The following is a 21,390-nucleotide window of genomic DNA, read 5'->3' as shown; positions in this document are numbered from 1 at the left end:
ACCAGTGGCTTACAAATTGGAGCTTCCTTCTCATGCGCGCATTCACCCTGTCTTCCATGTATCTCAGCTTAAGCAACATATTGGCCTCAAGCATACCCCATCCTCCACTCTGCCAATTGTGGATCATGAAGGAGCAATTATAATGGTTCCTCAGCAAGTCTTGCGCAGCCGCACAATGTTACGGGGCAAACAATTGATTCGACAAGTTTTGATTCAATGGACTAATTCATCACCTGAAGATGCTACATGGGAGGATGTTTCTAATGTCAGATCCCACTACCCAAAGTTTATCCTTGAGGACAAGGATCATTTTCAGGGGAAGGCAATGTCACAGTGTGACAGTTAGAGTCTTACTGCTCTGACAGTTAAGTAGTTACTGTAGGTTTGCTGTTAGTAATTCTGTTGTGTGCTTAAATACTTGTTAAGGGAAGGTATCGGATGTTGACACGTGTGTTGCATCCATTGAGTATTGGTTAGGGTCACTGATTAGTATTTAGCCGTCCTGTAAGAATACCTTCCTGATCATCTGAACTTTCATGAAGTTTACTTCTTTGGATGCGCCGTTTGAGCACAGATTTGGCATGAGTTTCGATTCAGGAGGTGATTTCATCACCGATCTATCCTAATTTCAGAATCTGTTTGACAAATTGTTGTATCAATACAACAAAATCTTGTTTATCGGTGAAACAAAAAAGCAGATCAGCACTGGCAGTTCTGCATCCAACAAACTAAATATGGTTAGCAAACGCTGAAATCTAATTCAAAAATAGTTAAGAAGTGAAACTACTATGAGAAGAGTACATCTAGTTTTACTTCCTTATCTAAATTGCTGAGCAGGAAAACACTGAAATCGAATTCAAAAATAAATCCGCCCTATAACCTTTCACCTTCTGGAAATTTCAGCCTATTATTGTTCTTACCCTATTAAATCCACTTCAAAGGGAATCATGGTATCGCCCATCTTCCTTGGCCTTAGCCTTGACCTTGGCCATGCTGTGCCTCCAAAACATTTGATAAAAGAATACCAATTTCGAGCTCCAACGCTGGTCAGAAAAAACCACAGCATATGATTCTAGGCAAGACTTTGAAGTGTTAACTACCATAATATTACTACATTGCAGAGTCATATCCAGTGTACTATTTGTTATATTAACCAGTTTTCCATTTCATATGTGTACAAAATTAAGGAAGGTTAAAAGGGATGCAAGATTGCAATGCCTAGTCAAAAAAGTGAAGGCCACTTACACAACAATCTATCACTTAGCTGTTTGATCTCCATGGCTGGAAGGAAAAAGGATCTTTTCAGTTTTTGTAGATACCGAATAAATAGACCACGTATCTTTAAGTCAGCTTCTTGCAGTCGTCAGCCGATCTAGGGTCTAATGTCTCCAACTCTTTCACAGACTTTAGGTCACCTTTGCAGTCCTCATCCATTAGAAACTTGGCCAAAGTAGTACACCTGTTAAGATAAAATATCAATCTTTGCCAAACTGGACGAAAACCGAAAACCAAGAAAATATACTACTGTTGAATGTTCTCATTTGAGTCATTTCCATTTTGTACTTGGAAATAACTATGAACAGTTTGCTGGCTAGCTTTCCTGCCCAGTGCACGTGCAGCCGCAAGCAAGAAAGTAACTTGCTCCCAGTTCACATGACAACTACAGATATGAAATCTGGGGAAGGCAGCATATTTTTTATCTGACAATCATGGGAAATTCAACCACTAAACTTTCCTGTGCCACCCAACTCTGTTGATATTTATATACAATGTCCACAGTCAATGAAGTCACTGAAAATTCATATTTATGAGTGAGGTAGTGTCGACGAAAATTGAAGCTATTTACAGGATCATCCAATTATATCTCCACTAACTGTAATGAGAATTCACAACCACAAGTTTGCAGTAGAGATAAAATGTGCTATATTATGACTGGGATATGAGAAATGTATGATATGGTCGACAACTTTTGATTCCTAAGAATAAAGATAAGTCTTCACATGTTGTGATATACAAGTAATTATGCTCAAGTACCACCAAAGTGAGGGCATACTTCTCCATGGTAAAGCCAAATAATGAAGGAATTTCGCAGCAGATTATGAAAAGAGTCCATGCAGTGCAGGGGCGGAAGCACAGGTTGACTAAACCTGGCTGTAGCCACCCCTAAATTTTAGGAAACTTCAACTTAAACATATAATTACCCACTAATTCCGTATAAATTGTAATCTAGTCCACCAAGTCGATGCATTTAGTCCACCAAGTCCAATGCATTTAGTCCACCCAGTTAGCCCACAGCGGAGGAAATTTACTACAAATGTTTTTGAGTTTCGAAATTGCTCTCAAAAACAAACATTTGTAGTAGAGTTTCGAAATTGTTCTCAAAAGCATTTGCAGTAGAGTTGAAACCAACTGAGATCTTGGATTACCGAGCCACTAAGTATACATTTCAAACAATGGAATTCTTTTGACCCCATACATATTGGTGTTATCATTTTCAAACATTGTTATTAAAGCAAAGGCCATGGACTCAAGGTAATGTTTCTAAGTTATACTTACGATGTCTACTAGGTTTACTTGCATGCCATGCTAAGTGATAGAATCGTCCGGACACAAAGCATTATTTATTATTACTTGGCGAACAATTTCGTTTTCGCTAGCAACACCATACAGGTTCAGTACCATATGGGAGTCCACTTTGGAAAAAATTTTTACCCCCCCCCCCCTTATTCGAAATCCTGATTCCGCCACTGAAGTTAAGTAAAAAATTGAAAGTTCTGGTAGATGGCCAACAATGGTAATCTGGCATACTGAAGAGAGTTCTAACAGCTTCCTCAACATACCCACCAACATTTCCATAAATATTAATAACAAAGAAAAAGAAATCATCTGAGAGCTTTAACCGACTTTTTTTCTTCAGTTTTGATTCTCTTCATAATATCATATCATTACTTGCATCAAAATTGTTCGATTGAGAAAACTCGGTAAATACCGGAGTGAAAAGTGTTTTGTAATCTTTACGATATGAGACTCTTTCCAAGGCTAACCATCGTTATGATTGCAACTAGTTCTATTAACAAAATTAGGAGACATTATGATACATAAAAAAAAGGGGTAATCAAGCTTTAAATTCAGTAGTAAGATTTTAAGCATAACAAAATCAGTTCCATGAGCTAAACATGTTGGAGTATGTGGCTCGATAAACACCACATATGTATAGTTAGGTTAGTCCCACATGGAATAAGAGGAGTACATGTGGCGCTTAATAAGCTTGGACATCTCCTTACATAGCACCGAGGCCTTTTAGATTAAAACCCACACCTTCTGCAACAGGTGGTCAAGTGGGGACAGTATCGGTGCTATGTGTTCGGACCCATAAGTAGGGTCCAGCGGTCCGTGAAGATCCTAACAACTGGTATCAGAGCTCGGGTTAGAGATTTAGGGTTTATCGTAGTACGATTGGAGTGGGAGTTATCGATGCTATGTGGTCGGACCCAGAAGTAAGGTCCGGCGGTCCGTGAAGATCTTAACAACTGGTATCAGAGCTCGGGTTAGAGCTTTAGGGTATATCGTAGTACGATTGGAGTGGGAGTTATGGCTGATAATAACGAAAGTACGATAGCTAGGGTTAAAGTTTTTAATGGGAAGAACTTTGCATTTTGGAAGTCTCATATGGAAGACTACCTATATGAGGAAGACCTTGCTGATCCATTGGGTGGAGTTGCGAAAAAGGGAACACGCAAAGACGATGAATGGACAACTCTTGATCGCAAGTGTGTAGCCGTGATCTGTAGATGTCTAACGGAGGAAGTCTACAATAACGTAAAAGAGGAAACTAGTACGAAGAATCTTATGGATAAACTTGAAAAGTTGTATCAAAAGCCATCAGCATCGGGGAAGATTATGTTGTGTGAACAATTATGTAATCTGAAGATGCAAGAAGGCAAAGCGATTTCAGCACATCTTGGGAAGTTTAAATCGATTATTTCTCAGCTTTCAAAAGTTAGTATTACTTTTGATGATGAAGTTCAAGCTTTACGGTTGTTGTCGTCATTACCAAAGAGTTGGGAGACTGCAAGGAAAACCATTAGCAATTCTGCAGGAAGCGAGAAATTGAAGCTTGATGATGTGCAACAAAGGTTAATTGCTGAAGAGGAGAGAAGAATAGAACAAGGTTATGTTTCTAGTTCTTCAAGCTCGGCCTTAAGTATGCATGAAGAAGATAGAGGCAGGAGTTCAAATAGGAACAACAACAAGACTAGATGGAACTCTAGAGGAAAGTCTAGGGGGAGATCTCAATCTCGACCTAGAGGTTTTGTTGAGTGTTGGGCGTATAAGAAAGTAGGACACTACAAGCGCGATTGTCCGGAAAACAAAGGTGCTAATAATGGTGGAAACAAAGGTAATCAAGAAGAGGTCAACGTAGTTGCAGCTGCGGAACCGGTGAAGGTCCTTGTTGATAACAAGAAGGTGATTACGGAAGGTTTTCTAATACTCTCTGAGGACAAGCAAGATGAGTCTTGGATTATAGACTCGGGAGCTTCTTTCCATACGACAGGTGATAAGAGTATTATGATCTCTTATAAATAAGGATATTATGGCCAAGTATTCTTAGGTGACGGTGAAGCATGCGACATCATCGGTTTGGGTGATGTGATCTTGCAATTCAATGGTTCTACATGGAAATTGAAGGATGTACGACACGTTCCAAATTTGAAGAAGAACTTGGTGTTTGTGGGCCAAGTTTGTGATGATGACTGTGAAGTTGTGTTAACGAAACACAATTGGAAAGTAAAGAAAGGGGCTATGGTGTTAGCTCGTGGAGTTAGAGTCGCTACTTTATACCGGACTTCAGATGAAACTACTTTAGCAGTGGCTAGTAGTGGTGAAGACACTAATTTATGGCATAGAAGATTAGGGCACATGAGTGAGAAGAACATGAAAATTCTATGTTCGGGAGGATATCTACCTAAGGTGAAGTCTGTTGATATGAGTTTTTGTGAAGTCTGTGTTCTTGGAAAGCAAAAACGAGTTAGTTTCAGCAGAGGAGGAAGAGACTTGAGAAGTGCAAAACTTGATTTGGCTCACACGGATGTATGGGGACCAATTGATGTTGCATCTCACAGCGGGTTCCAGTATTATGTTACCTTTATTGATAATCACTCAAGGAAGGTGTGGCTTTACTTCATGAAGAATAAGTTCGAGGTGTATGAAGTGTTTAAGAAGTGGAAAGCTTTGGTTGAAACAGAAACTGGTCTGAAGTTGAAGTGTCTAAGGTCAGACAACGGTGGTGAGTATGACAAGACAAAATTCTTACATTTATGTGCTACGAATGGAATTCGTTTGGAAAGGATAGTTCCAAGGACACCACAGGAGGATGGAGTAGCAGAACGTATAAATTGGACGTTGAATGCACGTGCAAGGTGCATGAGGTTGCAGTCTGGTTTTCCCGAGACCTTCTGGGCACATGCAACAGAGACGCTGCTTATCTAATTAACATGACACCTAATAGTCCACTATATATGAAGATACCAGAGGAGGTTTGGACTGTCAAAAAGGTAAATCTTTCTTATTTGAAAGTTTTTGGTTGTACTGGTTATGTTCATCTTAGTCCCGGTGAGAGGTCTAAGATAGGTGCTCAAGCAAAGAAGTGTATATTCCTTGGTTATGGAATTGACGCTTTTGGGTATAAACTTTGGGGCTATGAGGGTCACAAAGTTATTAGAAGTAGAGATGTCACTTTTAATGAGAATGAGTTGTACAAGGACAGGAATACAACACAAGTTGAAGATGTCAGGTCAAGCAACGTCGATAAGGAGTTGTATATCGATATTGATGATGTTTCTGGAAGAAGTGTGGAACAAGAAGAGCATGATGTTGCTGATGGCAGAGAAGTACAAGTTGAAGAGACTTCTACTGCAGTGGGAGTTATTCCTACAGTTTCACAAGAAGTACGAAGATTGTCAAGAACTCCTAAACCAAACCCAAGGTATGCTTTGAATTATCTATTACTTACAGATGGAGGAGATCCTGAAAATATTAAGGAAGCACTAGCGGCTGATGATTCAGGCAAGTGGAAGCTTGCTATGGAGGATGAGATAAATTCACTTGATGAGAATGACACTTGGGTGTTAGTAAAATTACCAAGAGGTAAGAAGGCGTTGCATAACAAGTGGGTTTATCGGATGAAATCTGAAGCAAATGGAGAAATTCACTACAAAGCGAGGTTGGTTGTGAAAGGTTTCCAGCAAAAACCTGGTGTTGATTACAACGAGATATTTTCTCCAGTTGTGAAGATGACTATTATTCGAGTAGTGTTAAGTCTAGTGGCTTCGGAAGATCTCTACCTTGAACAGTTGGATGTAAAAACAGCTTTTCTTCATGATGACCTATATGAAGAAATTTACATGAAGCAGCCAGAAGGATTCATAGTAAAAGGCAAGGAAGAGATGGTGTGCAAGATAAAGAAGAGTTTGTATGGTTTAAAACAAGCCCCGAGACAGTGGTACAAGAAGTTTGATAACTTCATGCATAGAAGTGGTTACTCACGGTGTAATGCAGATCATTGTTGTTACTTCAAAAGAAATGGTTCTGACTACATCATATTACTACTGTATGTGGATGATATGTTGGTTTCCGGAAACATCTCTACAAGAAGTTGAGAATTTGAAGAAAAAATTAGCAAGTGAGTTTGCTATGAAAGATCTTGGTGAAGCAAAGCAGATTCTTGTTATGAGGATCATAAGAGACAGAGCTAAGGGTGTACTTATGCTTAGTCAGGCTGAATATATTGAACGAGTGTTGAAAAGGTTCAATATGAAGAATGCTAAACCAGTTAGTTCTCCACTTGGAAGTCAAATTCGTCTTTCAAGTATAAAGTGTGCGAAGACAGATGAAGAAAAGGAGTACATGTCTAACGTACCATATTCTTCGGCTATTGGGAGTCTAATGTATGCTATGGTGTGCACGAGACCGGATATTGCACATGCAGTGGGAGTAGTGAGTAGATATGCAAGCAACCCAGGAAAACAACATTGGGAAGCTGTGAAGTGGATTCTCAGGTATTTGAGAGGTAACACAAATGTACCATTGTGCTATGGAAAAGGTGGTTCTATCTTGAGGGGTTATGTGGATGCAGACTTCGCAGGCGATGTAGATAAAAGGCGAAGTACGACCGGTTATGTTTCTACTATGGGGTCAGTTGCAGTGAGTTGGAACTCAAGGTTACAGAAGTTGGTGACATTGTCTACTACAGAAGCAGAGTACGTAGCGGTGACGGAAGCGAGCAAGGAGATGATTTGGTTACAAGGATTATTAACTGAGTTGGGAAAGGAACAAGGAGATGATGTTTTGTTTAGCGACAGTCAAAGTGATATACATTTAGCCAAGAACCCAGCCTATCATGCTAGGACGAAGCATATAGATATCCGTTATCATTTCATGCGGGATCTCTTAGAAGAAGGAGAGTTGAAGCTCGAGAAGATTCTTGGTTCGAAGAATCCGGCGGATATGTTTACCAAGGGAGTTACATCAGACAAGCTAAAGCTCTGCAAGGCTTTAGTTGGTCTCTCAAAATGAGGATCTGGGAGGGGAGCCGCAATAACAAGGAAGATGTTTTAGCACCGTCAATCCAAAGTTGAAGATGGAAGACAATCAATAAGTCTTCAAAGTGGGAAATTGTTAGTTATTGAAGACTAATTAATTATTTCCTAAAGTTAGGCGTGGTTATTTAGGGAAGGGGTTTCCTAAACCGGTTAGAATTCTTGGTGGCCAAGTTTGTAACCTATATAAATAGGTAGTTAGGCCTTGTGTGTAGAAAACGATTAAGAGATCGGTGAGAGATTTCTTGTATAGCTTTTTGGTCTAAAGCTAGGGTTTCTTTGTGAGAGCATATTGGCGAGGAACAAGAGACAAGGCTATCGTCTCGGGTAATTGTTGCGGTGTAACCAAGGGTTTGCTGGGATTCACACGACGTTCTAATCGTTTTTCTTCATAGTGGATTTGAGTTGGCGCGGCTCAAAGTGGACGTAGACAATATATACAAGTTGTATGTATTGGTCGAATCACTATAAATCTTGTGTTTTGTGAGTTGATTTACCTTTCTCGTATTTTCATAGTTGCTTGTGCTTGGTTTACTTATTATTCATCATAATATCTCAAAATCCGTTATTCTGCAGTTGTCAGTGATTATTCCCTGTATGTACACCTTACATCATCCACCACGTGTACAGAAAGAGACACGTGGAAGGCATGCAAAACAAGATATCAAAACATGATAACAAGCATCTCATCAGAAGATGCCACCAGTCAGCAGATCTGACGGTCAGGGACATAGGATCACAGAGGTATGATGGCTTAGAGGATCACCAGATAATACCCCTTGGGTGTTAATACACACAATCCCGGGGAAGATCCCAGATCAACGGCTGAGGGGAAGTTTGACTGACACAGATGTGACCAGACAAAGAGACACTTGTCTGACACGAGCAGACATCCATCTACCCGCATTAAATACCAAAGAGATATACACGTGTCAATCAGCTCGTGGAAGAGGAGAGGATAACCCTTCGTATTCAAGCTCAGGCCGCAGCATATGCCGAAGACCTCTGCGTAATGGGCACAAAGCACAAGAAGATAAGATTACAACGGCACCTCAGAAGTAGGACCCACGTTCCAACCCTATAAATACCCCTCTCCACTAAGAGAGAAGGGGGTCGACCAATCCAGAGCAATTATAGGAGAATATAGGAGAGAGAAATAGGAAGAGTAAGTAATCCCCCTACTTCTGCAGACCTAAGTATACTCTAAAGTTATTCGACTATCTTTGTAATCATTCAATACATAGTGAAACACCAGCCCCGTGGATGTAGGCCTTAGTGCCGAACCACGTAAATCTTTGTATTATTTACATTTCAGCACCTTACATTCAGTGTTGAACTTCATGTGCTTTACATTTATATTTGATTCTCTGTTTATTCCTTTATACGAACATTATTTATGATAATATTCGACTAGACAATGACAAGCTCGAAGGCTTCGAGTCGATGAATCGATATAATCATTCCCTTTACACATACAACGTACAATTCTAGAATTAGAATGTATGCGAATGTTGTTTGTAAACACGTGGATGGATTCGTGATTTATGTGTTCACCATCTGGCGCTAGAAACAGGGACTTTGTCCCGGTAAAAGATTTATCTTATCTTGTGATTTCACCTTAAACGCGCATTATAGTTGTGCCCTATTCTGGGTTCAGCGTGCTTTCAAAACCTTTTTTATTCTTGGTTCAACGTGCTTTCAAAACCTTTTTTATTCTGGGTTCATGGTCTTCATTTTCACAAACACCATTTCAAAGCAGACAAATCCACGACTATCTATCACAGATTTGCACGTGAGGCGTTTTTCTTTTAAAACTAAGACTTAATAATCCAGATTCATGAGTTCTCGCGACGGATCTGCCTTTTCAAGAGTTTTCCTTTTCAAAAGTAGTCTGAAAACAAGGTCCATGATTGTTTATTAGAGGATTTGTATTGCGAAAACTAGACCGATGAAGTCTTTATGTTTCTCTTTTATTAAGGCCCTTGGGCAGCTCATTTCCTTCTATTCCAATAATTTTGCGGATACGAATGACACTAACCCGATCCTCATGGATATATTTGGTTCTCTTTATTTATTCCCCTATGCAGAAAAAGACTAAAAATGGAAAAGATACTAGAGGCAGGAAAAACCAAAGCCTCATCAAAGGAGACACCGAGGATTACCCCGGTCATGACCCGAAGCAAGCAGAAAGGAGACAAAGCTAAAACAGCTACTCAGAGGCAGAATGCTGCGGAAATCACCTCATCTATGAACACTAAATCCATTGCAGCCGCGGCTCTCAAAGCAGCAACCACAAAGAACAACGCAATTGTTGCGGCCCTCCAGGCTACAGAAGCTAACAAGACTTTGGTTTCAAACCAAATCCATCAACAAAGAGAAGGGGTGGCAGAATCTATGACACATCGTCCCGCACATCCACCAGTCTTCAGAATGTCGTCAACCAACGGTCAGAATCAAACCATACCAGTGGTTTTAGTACCGCGGGTGGAAGCTCAACCGAGGGGACCAAACTTGGAGATACCAACAATTGAAGCTGATCCTCTGCCACCCTTAATACACACAGTAGACGAAGGGGGAACTATGGTCGTAGGGGTACAAGCTGGAACTCCCAATCAGGGATCAAACCAGTCCCACCGACTGATGGTAGAGCTCGAAGAATTGAAAAAGAGCCAGCAGGTCTACGCAGATGCCGTAGCTCTTCTGGCCAGGGAGAACCAAGACTTGAAAGATAGGATTACCAAAAGCACGAAGACTAGCCAACAACTGGATTAAGCAAATTCTAAAGCACCAGAGCCTAATCGAGACCGAAGAATCATCCTAGCAAACACCTCTAGGGGAAGCAGTGCTTCCGATCCGGAATATGCCGCCGAAGACTTAGACTATTATGACAGTGAAGTTCGAAGAAAGAAACGCTCAACTGAGCATGAGAACGTGGGATATTACCGCGCAATGGAGGAGATGCGTGATGAGATGATGGCTGAGATCAGGCAGTTAAAATCCAGACAAGGCGGAGGAAGGCTTGAAGAGGTGATGAAAGAAGCTAACTCCACGCCCCTAACTCATCGCATGGCAAATACCCCCATTCCGTTAAAGTGCCCTACTTAGACTATTATGACAGTGAAGTTCGAAGAAAGAAGCTAACTCCACGCCTCTGACAATCATGGGAAACTGAACCATTAAACTTTCCTGCGCAACCCAACTCTGTTGATATCGATATACAAAGTCCACAGTTAATGCAGTTACTGAAAATTTATATAACTCAGTTGATATTGATATACAAAGTCCACAGTCAATGAAGTTACTGAAAATTCATAAATGTGCTATATTATGACTGGGATATGAGAAAATGTACGATACAGTCGACAAATTTTGATTCCTAAGAATAAAGCTAAGTCTTCAGATGTTGTGATATACAAGTAATAATGCTCAAGTACCACCAAAGCGAGGGCATACTTCTCCATGGTAAAGCCAAATAATAAAGAAATGTCGCAGCAGATTATGAAAAGAGTCCATGCAGTAGATTGTTACAATTGAACATAGACAGTATATAAATGTAAACCAGCAAGCTTAGAGATTCTTGCACCATTGAACAAGTGAATGTATTGTAACTGCGAAAACACTAATAATAATTTCATGCAGTTTAACTTCAATTCAGCATAATGGAAAATGAACGAAATGTATACAGAATTCTTAATATACCTGAGCCTGTACCGTTAATGACCAACACATTGGGTGATATTTTGTCTTCAGATATATGCTGTCGATTTCACAGAAGTCATCTTAAACCCAGTTGATCTTGAGATGATGATCCATGTTGAGATGGTCTCTCTTCCGAAAAGCCCCAACAGTTACCTTCCTCAATGTTTTCTCCCCCACTTGATAAATGTAGACTTCCAGACAAAATGTTCATAGTAAAGTATTTGGAAAATTCAGACTCTGATTCATGATGTTTATTGACATCAACATCATATGCCTTCGGTTTTAAACTTGAACACATAAGAATCCTTCCTCCCTCCACTGCTGGTTTCAGCATTAGGTGTGCTCCGGTCGTGTTTATCTCTTTGCTTTTCACCACCTTGAGTAACGTCATTCTGTAAGCCCTGCGCTTCGAACTCTATCTTTTCAGAATCACGCGATCTAACACATCTCAGTATTGAACTTTCCTTTCGACTCCTCAAAACTAGGCTCTCCAAATTTGAAACGCGAGATTCTACACATCCCATTGTTAAACTTTCAATTTCCATTCTCAGGTTTACTCTCTCCAAATTCAAAATCTGAGACTCTAAACATCCCATTTTTGACTTTTCATTTTCCATCCTCAGGAGTCGACTCTCAAAATTGGACATCATCTTCCTACAACACTCAGTTGCATTTGCGGTTTCCCATTCAGTCTCATCTGTAGCAGCAGTTTCTGCCTCCGTTAATTTAACCTGGAGTGTAGTGCATTCCACTTTCTTCTTCTCAAACTCTACTCTCATCTTCTCATGCTCTACTTTCATCTTGTCAAGCTCCACAGACAATTGAAAACACTTACTCTTATAATGCTCCAGACTTTCCTATTCGACCATAGGTTCCGTAATTCTTGTCAATGATTCAAGTTCTCCAGGCCCTTATGCTCTTTCGACATTTTCCCCCTTCCTCTCAATATTGGCAGAACCACCTTCTAGAATTCTATCAGCTGGGTAAAAAATTCTCAATTAGTTAAAGAATGCAATGATTCTTACTTAACAGACAAAACTATGAAATTTCTCAATTAGTTATCATAATTTAAACATGTATGCAAACAAAAACCAACAACGACAACATAAAAAATTACTTACATGAAATCACATTGAAATTTCTCAATTACGATAAACTAATTGAAAACAACATCATCAAAAATCACACTGAACAGAGAGAAACGTATGTAAGAATTACTCACGGGAATCATCACTACTAGTAGCTGATTGAATTCCTCCTGTTTCATCAATGGACCTGTCATCTTCCTCAGTAACCTTCTTCCTCCGTTTGGAAGCCCTAGTTTGTATAGGACCACCAGTAGCACTACAACCTGCAACTGCACCTTCACGATCTCCACTTGTCTTCTTCTTCTCAAGAAGCTTCTTCTTATAATACTTTGCGTAGTCATAGTAATGTTTTTCACAAAATTTGATCAGCAGCAGCACCAGAAGTACCATGACCCATTTTAAATTTCCTGTCTATTACTAGTTTGACAACAACGCTTTTCATCCGGAGGAAGCTCCTTCTCTTCCATCTTCTTCTTGGTTGTAAAATCTTTGAATGTTTTTCACAATACTGTAACTCATTTTCAACACTAACACTCTTGCATTTCCAATTCCCCCTTTTCATTCTGCAAATCTGTTCACCACCACCAGCCTCATGAGTCTCCATCTCTGTTATTACAACAACAAGAAAATCAATGTTGCCCTAGAAATGAAATCAGATCACTATTCTATTCCAAAAATGAATCGACAAAATCTATGAAGCCTCTCTCAAATAGATACTGGTTGGTTGTTTTGTTGGACTTTCTTTTATCAAAAAGACAAAAAAGGTCGCCCAAACCTAAAATTAAGTCATCTTATCTGTGATTTTTCGAAATGACAATTATGCCGTTTATAATTGGTAGATAAAACTATAATCGGTAGTTTCCCTCCATAATCGGTAGATGTTAGGATAATCGGAGGGTAATATGTACATATGTAGTTTTAAAGTTTTGTTATTTTGAAATAACCTACAATCGGAGGGTATTTATTTATCGTGTCTCCCGATTATGAAGTTGTCCCAAAATTGAAATTTGAAAAAATCTCAAATTTTTCGAATTTGGGAGCTACCATAATCGGTAGACAATACTACAATCGATAGTGTATATCGATGTATGTTGGTTTGTGTTACGAAAATTATAACCGGTAGTTAAAATAGTAATTTTGTGATGTTAATTTTCTACAGATTATGGTAGTTGCCCCAAATTCAGATTTTTCAAAAACCAATGGAATTTTGAATTTATCTATTTGCACAATCGGTAGTTTCGTGATGTTTATTATTTACCGATTGTACCATCGGTAGTCTCGTGATGTTCATTATCTACCGATTGTGGTAGTAGTCCCAAATTCAAAATTTTCAAAAACCAATGGAATTTTGAGTTTTTCTATTTTCACAATCGGTAGACTCATGATATTTTTTATCTACCGATTGTGCAATCAGTAGTCTCTTGATGTTCATTATCTACCGATTGTTCTAGTAGCCCCAAATTCAAAATTTTCAAAAACCAATGGAATTTTGAATTTCTCTATTTGTACAATCGGTTGTTTCGTGATGTTTATTATCTATCGTGATGTTATTTATCTACCGATTATGGTAGTATCCCCAAACTCAAATTTTTCAAAATCAATGAAATTTTGGATTTCTCAAATAAGAGAAGAACATAGCCACAATTGGTAGATAAAAAAAAACTAAACTACCAATTATGAAGGGACATTTAAGTATTTTCAACCTATTTTGTCTTATTATGTCGCCCCTAATTCTTTCAGGATAGCCCCTAATGACGCCAGGTTTGGGAAAAATACGGTTCAGTCCAAAATTCCATCTAAATATACTAGTTAGTCCTGACCCATTCAACTAGGTACAAATTAATCTTTTTTTATGGAATGTACACAAATAACCTTCCAAATTTACAATTTAGTCCAAATATTTACAGTTTAGTCCAAAGTGACTCATGATGATGTCATCAGTTTTATATAATATAAAAAAAATTAAAATCAATTTATCTTGCGAATCGTTTGTCCAAAATTCACAAGCTTTATATATTCGGAAAGCTCTTTCCAAGAGCTACAAAAAGAGTACCCATATGACTATATAATTTTCATTTTTAAATTTTTTTTAATATACACTAGTATAGATCTATATACACATCTGCAAAAAAATCAGAAAATCCAATATCAATGATAGCCAGACTGCCCACTCTAGTCTATATAGACCGACAAAAATATCAACCACGCCAAGCTCTAGTTAGATAATAGCCGTATTTCCAGAAATTGGTTTAGCAGTCAACCTGTATAGAAGATAAAACGATAAAACATAAGAAATCACGGGTTGAAAAAGAAGGGATTAACCTTTCACCAACAACCATATAAAAAACAAAGAAAGAAAACAATCAAAGTAAAAAAGTTAATCAGTTACTGACTTAAAAGAGACACAATCTATTTGGGTCTACAGAAAAGGCCACACATAGAGAATACCAGCGTACAAGTATGTACAATCTACAAAAAACAACAATGTAGCGTATTATTCAAGCAAAACAATCCCTGCATTCACCACAGAGAATTTCAGTGAAGAAAATATGCACACGTCTACCAAAATATGACTGAACGCTCACCATGGTTCAGAATAGCATACACAACCTTCTCCATCATGGTTGATACCCTACATATTACAAACACATAAATAAAAAATATATACGTTGTGCATTAAAGTTTACATGTTATATAAACAAAAACATATACTATTGTACATACATGTACACCTCTACAGAAATCTTAGCAAATCCAACGTCCATACAACTAAACATGACATACATCCATGAGAATGAACAATGGTGTACAGCTATGTACAAATCTATAAAACTCCAGAAAAGGATACTACACTTAAAGGTAAAAATCTATGCAGCTGCAACATAAGCTTATCAAGTCAACCTTTTTCTCATGTGCACAAATTTGCACACCCAAGTTACTTATGCAGGAATAAGCTTATGAAGTCATTTTTTTACATGTGCACTAGATTGTACACCCTGGTTATAGTTTATGTGAACTTGTTCGCTCTCTTTCTACATTGTTATTCAAGCATTCCAATCTTCCTAGAAAGAATGTACACACTATAACAATCTATAGTAGTTGAAAGAAATGAATGATATACCTCTTTGGTACTGAACTGAATGAAGGTAAAACCTCGTGGATCTCCTCGCTTTGGACCACGAGTGTGCCATAAAAAATTCTCTGACTCGATCCTTCCATAAGGAGAAAACATCTTGATCAAGACCGACCTATAGTTAGGAATAAAAATCACGTGCACCAGATTGTACACATCTATGTAAACATGTGTACATTTATGTGTACATTAAAAATCATGTGTACAATTATGTACACATTGACAATAAACAAGTGTACAACTATGTACACATTGACAAACAAGTGTACAACTATGTACATGTTAACAATCAATTGGTGTACACTAATAACTTTGGCTCACATATTGCCTTACATAAAATATACTTCTTACGACAGAACAGGTAGCAGCTCCTTATCTTAAGGAAGTAAACCTAAGCACGTGATTGACAGAGGACACATGGGTGCTATGTTAAATAAATGGGATAAAGGGAGCACTGTTCTACTCTCTTAATGAGTAGTTAGCTAGCATTTCATTAAAAAAATAAGGTAAATGATAAAATCTTTAAGTGTCCAGGCGAGTTTACCTCCGAAGAAGCCTCCTTATAACAGCTTCGTCAAGGTCAAATGGCCTATTGGTAGCAGCAAGAAGAAGTGCACGTTCTTTGTCCTCCGTATTCAGACCGTTCCAGTTTACTAAAATTCATTTTTCATTTTCCGCATAGCCTCATGCTGCCCTGGATTTTCACGTCTACTCAAAATGTTGTCAACCTATATGAGAAGAATCCAATCGAGACCAACTTAAAGCAATTCTTGAGAAAATAAACTGTGGGATCACTGTTTCTTAAAAAAGTTAGCTAAAATAAAAAAATGCATTTCAGAGACAATACTCCTAACAGTCGAGCAACGAAAATTTTAAAACCCTGATGACAATCTTCTCCACAAAAACACGGAGGAAAGGAAGATGAGCAGGGATATATATATACACGAGGATACGTGAAACGCTTACTGCCCATAGAGACAGAACCCACTCAATAAAATTGATCAAGATGCTTCAGCAAATCGAATCCTCATGTTTCCGTAGTCGAACACTGTGTGGTAGTTGCCCATGAAAATATCTCCCAAAATCCTGCAAAGAATAAGAATCCCACCCAAAGAATGATAAATAACAGTTCTTAACCTCCACCCATCTAAAATGCCAACTGAACAAATATTTCTAGGATAATTAAGATCAAGTAGAGTTAACAAGGAGTGGGCCACGTGGAGCAGGTATATCGAAAGCTGTAAATCCACTAATGCACTGAGCTGCTGCTCCCTCTCCGACCTTGAGAACATACTGTTTTAATCACCAAAAGCAAGAAACATAAGTCACTATGAACCATTGTTGTCATTGGATTTAACAGTGAAAATTCCTAGCGTGGGACTCGAACTCGGAATTTCAATTGTTGGCAAAGGCCAACATGAAACTCGAACTAGTGACCAACCAGTATCAGGGAGTCCCCCTGGTCAATTGGGCTGTTCCCCGTGGGTTAAACGATTACTTTGCTTTGAGTTATAAGTTAAAACCAACGGTGAACAACTAAGTTTTGATTAATACATGGAATGAATAACAAGCCTCATATGAGCTAATCTCAAATTGTTTGCCAGCTCTAACGAGAAAATTCAAAAACTAATCAACATACCTCATCAACAAAGATAACACTTGGAGCTATTTTACTAGCTAGTGAGAGCACTGCTTTTTCCCTCCTTCGCTGGACCATTATGAAATAATGAAACAGATGTACCAAACGATTAAGCATGAACATTAGATAGTGTGAATGGGTACCCAAAATAAGATCCCGACAACTCATTCTCTCAAGTGTTGGAGACTAATATAAAAACTTCCAGCATTGTGATCAATATATTTAACTTGATAGTCACTAAATCATTCATATAAATTAAGAAATATAATGTATTGTAATTCAATACTTTGATTATCTAGCTGAATTCAAATATTAAAAGGTGATAGGAAACTTTATGTACCTCTGTTGAAAGGAAGTCTAAACAAGACAAGGGAGTTCCACTGTTTTTCTGAGACACCTTTGGTGTCTGCAAATTTTTTTGCCAGTCTCCCTTTTCTCGTGACCTTAAGAGGCAACTTAAAGACCAAATTCAGTTAAATAATTTACGCATAAAATTATTCTTCTAGTTCCACCTGGAAAAAAAACCAATTGGATCTAAAAATCAACAAAACATGCTACTGAAGAAAAAAAAGGATCTCAATCACATATAAGAATTCCAATCCCTATTAATTGAATTAAGCTTTAAAAAGTGAAAAAAAGTTTTATCAAAATCGAAAAACCTAAAATCAAAAATCAAATCAGAAAAAAAAAATCAAAAAACAATTGAATCATCAAGTTACAAAAACAACCAACGTTTTGTTCAATTAAATTGAAAATAGTGATAGAAGGTTGAAAAGTAAGCATCCGAAATCGATAAAAAATCGATTAGAAAATGAAATCGAATTAAGATTAACGGATAAAGATTAATCAAAGTAGTTAAAATACTAACCTCAAAACTAATTGATCAAATGAACATTAATTCTCACATGAAGAAGATATGAATCTCTTCATTTCTGATTTGTACATGAACCTCACTGATCGATTTCAATAGTTTCAGAGAAAAACTACACAGATAAGAACAAGAGATGGAAAAAGAAATCCTTAATTTGAAAGGAGTAATAAAATTTCATATCGCTGCAGAGCTCTGCTGATTGATGACAACGAAGCGATGAACTAGTTTGTGAAAAAATGAATACAGTATACGATTTTTTTTCGGGGGCTATTTTTGGCATGAAAAAAAGAGAGTTTTGGACCGAATCGTTAATAAAAGGACAAACTCGTTCCTCATTATGTAAATTTGGACCTCTTGGTACTAGGTTTAAGAGAACAGGACTAAAATGTCTAAAGCCCAACTAATATGGGATTAAACGTGAATTTCTACGCCAGGTTTCTAAATGGTGGTAATAGTGTTGGTTTATGTTTATATTTCTTTCTCGTATACTGTTTTATGTAATCTCTTATTATATGATATGGACTCAACAGTTTGATCATTAATCAGTTTATTACGCGGTCTTATTTGACAGATCCTTTTCATGGCTTATTGATAATAGTGGGGCTCATGTCTATGAGGCCACATATATGTCCTCAGCATTATTCCTTTGCGATGGATACTATATGGTCGCTGCACAAATTTATATTTTTGAGTGCAATTTAAATCCGTTGATTAATTTTAGAGGACATGGTCCATATTTATGGGGCATGGGATCAACTTTACCGAATAAATTTCTCTTCTAATCCATTTTGATGAGAGAAATCCTTCAAAAGAAACAAAAGAAATCCATCGAAAAATGATTTACAGTTTCTATTCTTTTTAGTGAAACTTGTAATTACCGAAATTGGTGTTATCGCAAACTATACCTTTATGGTAAATAATCATGTGCATGGTTGAAAAAGAACCATTAATTGGAGATAAAAAAAGGAATTGGGGGATATAAGAAAAGGACAAAAACTGGTTCCAGATATCAATTCGGGGTCACCCCTTATCTAAGTATTTTATGTATTACCTAATCTACCCCTCACTAATCGGGATTAGTGATTAATAATAATTAGTAAAATCTTAAGATTTTTGATAAATGATTAGTGTGTGTTTTATTTGAATTTGGATGAGTGAGGTGAGAGTAGAAGGGGGGAAAAATATTTTTGAGTGGAATTTTTTTTGTGAAAATGGAAGATGATTGTGAGGAGAGAATTGCAGCTGCTGAATCTTTAGCTCTACTACAACAAGGAGCTAACGACAACAACTCTCAATTGCAACTCTTTGTTAAGCCAACACCCTTGAATGATGATTTTGACGAGTATGGAGATTTTTTCGAAGAAGCTACACAAGAAAGTAAACTTGCATAACATGCAAGCATCCCCAATACACAGGTAAAGCTGCTAGGAGGTTGAAAAATCGATTTTTTTCTTTAAACCCGCCATTTTTCAACTGTAAAACCTCGGTGCCGGCATGGTCGTAGTATGAATACCATGACGGTAGACGCGTTAGTAAAGCGATATCCCCCAATTTAAATATTGATCCGGAATAGTATTCTACCAAAACACTATGCCGGTACGCAGTTAACTTTTTTACCTACCAAGGAATATACTACGGAATATTAAACCGGCATGGGTTCATTGATAGGTTACCATGCCGGAACTGCATGAAAAACATACAGGAAACATTTCCATGTAAACCCAAAAACCGGCATGGAAAATTAATAACCATCAACGCCGGAACCAGTTACCGACGTGGTACCATCAATTTCGAGAATGCCGGCAGTGGAACCGGCGTTGTTGAGTTTCAAATTTACAATGTCGGTACCTACAAAAAAACATACAGGAATAAATGTTTTCCAGAGCTAACATTTAGATATGTTGTTCATTATTTTACCCCCACCGTAGAAGTAACATTTACCCCAAAGTGGCAAAAATGCGAAGGATCCCTTAAGAAGAGAAGAGTTGTTTTGGCGTTCGTAAACGGTAATCATTTCGTAATTCCAAAACTCAAGGAAAATTGTCCTTTGCCACCTGTTTGTGGGATGGTAAAAAACAAGGATCTAGATCACAATATCTGGAAGGGATGGATAAAATTGTATGACGATAATCACCAATTCTGGCATGCGTTGGCCTTATCAAAGAAACCTCTTCAAGAGGAGGAGATTAAAGTTAATGCGTGTGGAAGCGATGATGAGTAATTTCGGTATATGTGGTTCACTAATACGCAACCTTTTGTTTTTTTGGGAAGTTTGAATTGTAAACATTAAATCATATTCTGACGCCTATACCGGCATAGTTGTGTTTTATAATTATTACGCCGGAACTTTTGTGTCGGTGTAGATTGTTGTTTTGGAACCATGCCGGAAATACAGAAAAAACATCCAGAGAAATCAGTAAATTCGCCGGCATAGAAGTTAACATCATAACGGTGCCGGTTTTCTGTCAAAAACATATTTTCCAAGGAGATTGCAGACCACCGGCATAGTGTGCAAACACATTTAAATGCCGGAACTCTTTCATTTAGGAATCCGGCATTGATTTTACTCTTTTCGAGCATACTGGTACTGCAGATAACTTAGAAATTTATGTGATCTTGCCACATTCAAACTCTGTAAAAGAGGTAATTTGACACAAGTTTATCAACATAATAAATATAATAACAATATTAGATTCTATACCAGAACAAACTCCAAAGTTATGTTGTTCCAAACCGAAAACAAATCAAACATAAACCAAGTCAAGCAAAGAGTTTAGCAAACACACAAACAAACACATTGTTCAAGACTCGCAAACAAACATAAACCAACACTAGATTATTCAAACCAAACTAATACTACAGAAGAAACATACGATCACTCGGTTCTTGGCTTCTTGTGTGCCCTCTTCTTCCTTTCACCCCACAAGTCTTTTGCCACCGGATCTTCAATTTTGTCAATCTTTTGCTCGACGTTCTCCATTTCTTTCTTGGTCAACACCTCTCCTTCCTTGTTATTTTTCTTAAAGAACTTTGACAAATTTCCAATCCGCTTACGTTGTTAAGGAATTATTAAACATGTACTTAGTATGTACAATTGTATAACTTCATAAATATAGATTAAAAGATTACTAATGAACAAGACGTATATACCAGCAACGTAACGAGCTGTAGAAGTGAGGGTACAGTTGTCGGAGTTGTGGAGGGACGTGCTGGTGTGGAGGAACTTCTACCACATCCGGGCGTACAATATAAGGATGCGAGTACTTATGATGGCCTCTTAGGAAGGTTGGTTCACTCTCATACCGTTTTCAGCCAATTCCCAATCATCCCTATCCAAAAAAACTCCTTGTTCTTCCCTCTCA

General features: G+C 37.9%; 1 long non-coding RNA gene across 1 annotated transcript; it reads right to left on the bottom strand.

The window, feature by feature from the left end:
* Positions 1 to 1,409: 1,409 nt before the first annotated feature.
* LOC113292691 lies at positions 1,410 to 12,863 on the bottom strand. The gene is made up of 3 exons (XR_003331823.1): positions 12,520 to 12,863; positions 11,298 to 12,276; positions 1,410 to 1,459 (listed from the first exon to the last, which is right to left on the bottom strand). It is a non-coding gene; the product is annotated as an uncharacterized LOC113292691 (long non-coding RNA).
* Positions 12,864 to 21,390: the final 8,527 nt, after the last annotated feature.

This window comes from Papaver somniferum, chromosome 7 (assembly GCF_003573695.1).
Source record: "Papaver somniferum cultivar HN1 chromosome 7, ASM357369v1, whole genome shotgun sequence".
Taxonomy (NCBI): Eukaryota; Viridiplantae; Streptophyta; class Magnoliopsida; order Ranunculales; family Papaveraceae; genus Papaver; species Papaver somniferum.
The sequence above is the reverse complement of the archived record's forward strand: the minus strand, read 5'-3'. Positions and strand labels throughout refer to the sequence as shown.